Genomic DNA, 5822 nt, shown 5'->3' on the forward strand with positions numbered 1-5822 from the left:
TGTTTGTGGTAGTCTGATTTACATACTCCTCCACTTCATCGCACAAGGTTAGCTTGCCATTTGTATGTCAGTGTATGTGGAATCATAGTAACACTGAAGTTGGAACGGACCTCTGGAGATTTCTGGTCCAGACTCTTGCTCGGTGCAGGGCTTACTTTGAAGTCAGATCTGGTTGCTCAGGACTAGTCAAATTTCAAGTTTCTGTGAATGGAGGTTCCTGAACATCTGGGCAACCTGTTCCAGGGCTTAATTACTCTGGTACGGTTACATGGGCTCATGTTCTTTCGTTATGGACACATTTGTTCTGTGGTTTAAACCTAAATAGAGTAGGAAATCTTACTTGTTCAGTCTGTGCTGATATTTTTCTGATCTCTCAGCAGAGGTTTTGTAACAGTTCGTGTAGCCCAGTAAGAATTTTGTAAGACGCATCAATTTGGCTTTAACTTGCGTGGAGGGATTGAGACCAAGCAATTATTTGTTCACCATAAATTAGAAATTAAACCAAATAGGACTCCACGACTCAAGCCTGATTCCAAATGCTTTTGAACTTAAAGCTCAGCTCTCAGGAGAAACACTGAAGCATGCTTTCCTCAATCCTCTCACTAAGAAAAAGTGGGTAATCTAACACAATGTGTACTATTTCAGCTTGTTCCAGTGTCGCATCAGCTTGTCTATATTGAAATCTGTCTCAAGTTTGTCACTGCACTGCTGGCTACTTGGGGTTTTGGCCTGTGCAGCAGAATCCAGAACCATGAGCACAATGTGGCTGGAGTGAGGCTTCAGAGGAAGATTTACTTGTGCACTGAGTAAGTGTGGGCTAAAGCACTGGCATGCTCACTTGGTGCTACAAAATAGGGAATGCTGGGGATGTGGCATAGTTACATGTGGTCTGCAACCAGTTTTAGCCTGGCATTGAGCTAACAGTTAGCAGGAGGTGGTATTTTTGCTAAACAATTCTGACACAAGCCATGGGTACCCTTTTTTTTGGGGTGGGTGGGGTGGGTGGGTGGGTGGGTGGAATTTTTTTCAAAAAGTAGGCAAGACCTGCATTAGAAACAAATGAGGAAATGTGGTCATGTTCACTCTTCATAAAAACCCCATCGACAGCAACAATGCTAATACAGGATGTTTGAATGTCCTGAAGCTGAGTCTCTGTTCTTCAACTTATTGGAAGGCTGACCTACCTACCACACTACAGACCATATAAGTTTAAAAAAGTAATTGGGCAGAAAACAATTAAAGATGTGCGATGTGTTGGAGGACAAATACAGATGTGAGTTGTTAGCCCCTTTTCTTTTGTCTTGCTGACTGCTGTTGGGTTAATTTTAAGCTTGTTGGCAAGTAAGCTTGCCTTTTCAGTTACAGTTTATGGAGTTTTTTGCAAACAGTTAATGAATAATCACAATGACCTGTGAACAGCAAGTTGAAAATGCTTCCCTCACCTGAGAAGGAGCCTGTGCATTGGCTTTGAATCCTCTTGGACAGAGGAAGGAATTGAACCCAGGACCTAAAGCCAGAAGGTGTCTAGTCTACCTCCAGACACTGGAGCACCAGCAGTTACGAGTGCACTTCTGCAAAGTGTGACTTCTTAAAGAGTGCTGTCTCTAAGCCTAATGCATCAGGGCAGATTTCTGGAGCTTGCTGAGTGTAATAGTTTGCTGCTGTAATAGCTGTTGCAGGAGTCGTGGTCCTGCTTTGTCCTTGGAACAGGCTCTGGTGATCACAGGACACTTCTGTGAGATGCTTTGACATTTTAACCTTGCAGAAAACTGCGCCCCCCCCCCCCCCCCCCCCCCGACCCCAGTTTTCTTGAATGCAATGATCCATTAGATTGGTGCACCATATTTGGTGAAACTGCAAGTTTACTGAATAGAAGAATGAACCCGCACCTAAACTGGTCTTGAGCTTTGCTACTGGTTGCTAAATGAGTCTTGTGAAGTTTGTTCCTCTGCTTTGGTGTGTATTTTTTTTTTTTTTTGTTGTTGGCTTGTAAAATACCTTGAAAATCTATTGAAAAGCACTGTAAAGATCTAGGTGAACAGCATTGCTTCCATGGTGGGAATGCGTAAAGACAGAGCATAGGTAAGCTAAACTGCAACAAGAAGTTCAGCCTGATCTGCATAGTTATAATTAGGGCTTCTGACTTTGTTGATGGCTTATGATACCATCTGCCCATTAGAAAAGGGGATTAGCTGTCCTCATCAACCAATTAGCAGATAATGTGTTTGAGCATTGATTAACTTTGACTTGATTTGAGTCAATGATCTGGAAGTGGAAGGTATTGTTTCCTGCTACTGATCCTTTGAGCCTCTTCCTTTTTAAAGTAGTATTTAAGAGCACTTAAGGCTTTTATGAACCTGAAGAGCATTGTGTATATGTTCAGTGTGGTACTTTAACTACAATTAGTGAAGTCTTGACATGAACTGGAGTACTGATCTTCCTGTAAATAATTCATTCTTTATGATCACTGGGTCCTCTCTCATCTGGAAAAATTACTGTTGTGTCAAACAAGCGTTGGAGATGGAACAAGTGAAAACCTTATTTAAAAACACCAGGAACACTGAGCAGAGATACATAGGCCTCTGCCTAATATTATGCAATACACTTTGCAATTAAAGAGTGCTGTGTGGTGGCTGTCAGTTACGGTCAATGAAAACTCGGGTAAAACCATGTCAAAGGAATAGCCGGTTTACACACACTGGTCTCTAGCAAGAGCATTTTTGCAAAAGATAAGGAAAAACAGAAAGAAATTAGTGAAGGGGAATGTCTGTGTGATTTTTCAACTACTTAGGTTTATTTTCTGCAAGCTAAATGTACATGATACAAGAAAGAGGCAGAACAGTATGTATTTGTATCTTGCTTCTCTGGCCTTTTGTTCTTGCTTTTTCACATCTGATGATTCTCCTGCAGACACTCAGGGCCTGACCCAAAGTCAGTGGAAGAGACTTCTCTTTGGCATTATCAAACCTGTAATGTTCTAGATTCCACTTCTTACCGACACCTACTGTGTCAGTCTTGACCATGCTGCATCATTGTGGGCAAGTCACTTCATTTCTGTATGCATTTTCCCTCATCCTTTTCCTTAGGACTGCATCTTAAACAATGCCTTTGTCTGCTCTGACATAACTGTCCGATCTTTAGGGCAGATGTCTGACATGGGCACTTTGGCTTCAAAGAGAGTAGCAGAATTATGTCCTGAGGGTAAGGCACCTCATCCTAGCATATGCATCTAACTCAGGTTGGTTTCTTTGGTGGTGCTTTCTCCATTCAGTTGACTACAAAAAATCTGTGATGCCTACACAGATGTTGCATCTCATTCTTAAGGGCTCAAAGTTAGAGGAAAAAAAATTTCCACCCTGATTTTGGTCTTTGGGCGCTATGGACAGTACATGCTCAGGCAGTGTGATTGAGGGAGGCGGACTCACTGAGGAGGAGGGCTGATGGAGTTCACTGCACTATACCCATGAAAAGTGATGAAGGATGAGTGTTACGCTGGCTTTAGCTTCCAAACGACTTGAGGATTTTTTACCTTAACATTATTTAAATGAACAACCTCTGCAGTCCTACTTGCATGTTCACAGGTCTAGTCTAACTGCGCCAACCTGTTAGGTGTTGGTTACACTTTCTACTTGTTTTTATGAATGGTTTAAGGGTAACTCCTGTGAACTGCAACTTACGTGCAGGTAAGGGTGTGCTAGCACGGCAGTTTAGAGGTGCCTCAGGAAACACTAACAGCTGCCATGCTGTGTTCTCACAGCATTCAGCGCAGAGCTCCTGTGAGGCCATGGCTATCTCATGTCTACCAGCACTTGTCACATTGTTCCAGAAGGAAATTTTGACCCCTCCAGATGCAGTGCGATTTAAGTGGTGCCTGTGTCTTGCAGCGCTCTCCTGCCAGGCAGATGAAAGGCTCTGGAGCCAGTCTAAGAATCTGTCTGCTGCCTTCAGCTATTGTTGAAGTAGAGGTCATAATAAAATAGGACATTTGGGTTATTTTTCAGCTTTCCCTCTGGTGAGATTGGGAAGAAGAGTGAATGCTTTTTAATTCCTTAGGAATTTAAATGAGACTTGAATTTTTTTCTACCAATACATTACAATAAAAGCTAGGTGTTGTGCTGGGGAGAGGCATGGGGTTCATAAGTATGTGTAAATAATTAAACTCCCTGTCACTTCACCTGCTTCTCTAGTGCTGTTTCCTTTTTAAGTTCTCTTGAGCTAATGAATGTAACTAGGTTATGTTATTAGTCATTGTTTCTCACTTGTGTCTAGTTTGAAGTTTGGTGCTGCTTTGCTTGTGGTCCCAGGAAACTCTTGCATCTTCCAAGTTACATCAGCTCTTCTAAAATTAAAGATCGTACATTTCCCAACAAACACAGCATCTAGTTTTATAAATGAATATATGGAAAATCACGAAGGATTTTTTTCTCATTTTCAATTTATCTTCTTCTGTAATTAGGGCAAAGAAGTGACAAAGCTGCCAGTAGTGAGAGGTGCTTAACCCTTTGACCACATGGGAGACAAAAGGAGCGATGTGGATTTGAAAAGTCAGAAAATAGAGGGTATTTAGGAGAGTGATTGCCACCATACATCTTGAGTTTCTGATGCCTTTGCAATCACGTACATTTCCACTTTAAGAAGTGGTGCCCTATTATGTCTGTTGTACATAGGTAAATAGAGGAGCAGTGCAGTTTAACTGTGAGGCTGCATTCATCTTGAGCAATTTTTCAGCACTTTGCTGTGCTATTGTTTTTCTAGCACCCTGCAGGGTAATGACAAGAGTTGCAGCCACTTTTGTGACGGGAAAATGGTTTGCTGCCTTTGACGGGTGGTAGATACTGTATATGAAAGAGAGATACTTTTAATGTAAACCTGTATTGCTTGTAAGTCTGTTGCTACTGGTAATCTGTAGTTTAGTAGGTGCAAGGGACAGATGCTTTGTATCAGTTACAATAAGGATGTCATCAAAAGAAAATGGAAGATACATTTCTGAGGTGGTGGTCACCTCCCTGCCCACAGAGCAGTACAGAATTGGCAGCTGGGTGATAAGGGTGTCCCCTGATTGGACTTCGGGTGACTGAAATTAGTTCATGAGCAGGGGCAGAGGCAGCCTCTAGAAAATGCCAGGTAGGACTGTGTCCTAATTCTTGTCCTTTCTGTGAAACATTGGAAGTGCTTCAGGGAAACTTTGGATCCAGAAACAGGGTATGTTTCAGGATGGGGGTTGCCTTACACTTCTTCAGCGTTCTCTAACTTGGCAAGGCTCAGCCTTTTCAATGTAGCAGGTGTTGCCTCCTACAGGTACTAATCTTGTGGTAGGAACAGCTGTTGAGGAAACTTCTTACTAGGTTAGAATCATAGAATCATTTAGGTTAGAAGAGACCTTTGAGATCAGCAAGTCTGACTGTTAACCCAGGACTGCCAACTCTGCCACTAAACCATGTCCCTAAGCACCACATCGACGTGTTTTTTGAATGCTTCCAGGGATGGTGATTCCACCATGTCCCTGGGCAGCCTGTTCCGATGCCCGACCACCCTTTCAGTGAAGAATTTTTTTCCCAATGTCCAATCTAAACCTCCTCTGACACAACTTGAGGCTGTTTCCTCTTGTCTTATCACTTGTTACCTGGGAGAAGAGACTGACTGCCACCTGCCTACACCCTCCTTTCAGGTAGTTTGTAGGGAGCGATAAGGTTCCCCCCGAGCCTATTATGCTCCAGGCTAACCCCCCAGTTCCCCCAGCCGCCCCCCACCAGCCTTGTGCCCCAGCCCCTTCCCCAGCCCCTGCCCGGCTCTGGACACGCTCCAGCCCCTCAGTGTCCCTC

Source organism: Falco rusticolus, chromosome 4 (assembly GCF_015220075.1).
Source record: "Falco rusticolus isolate bFalRus1 chromosome 4, bFalRus1.pri, whole genome shotgun sequence".
Taxonomy (NCBI): Eukaryota; Metazoa; Chordata; class Aves; order Falconiformes; family Falconidae; genus Falco; species Falco rusticolus.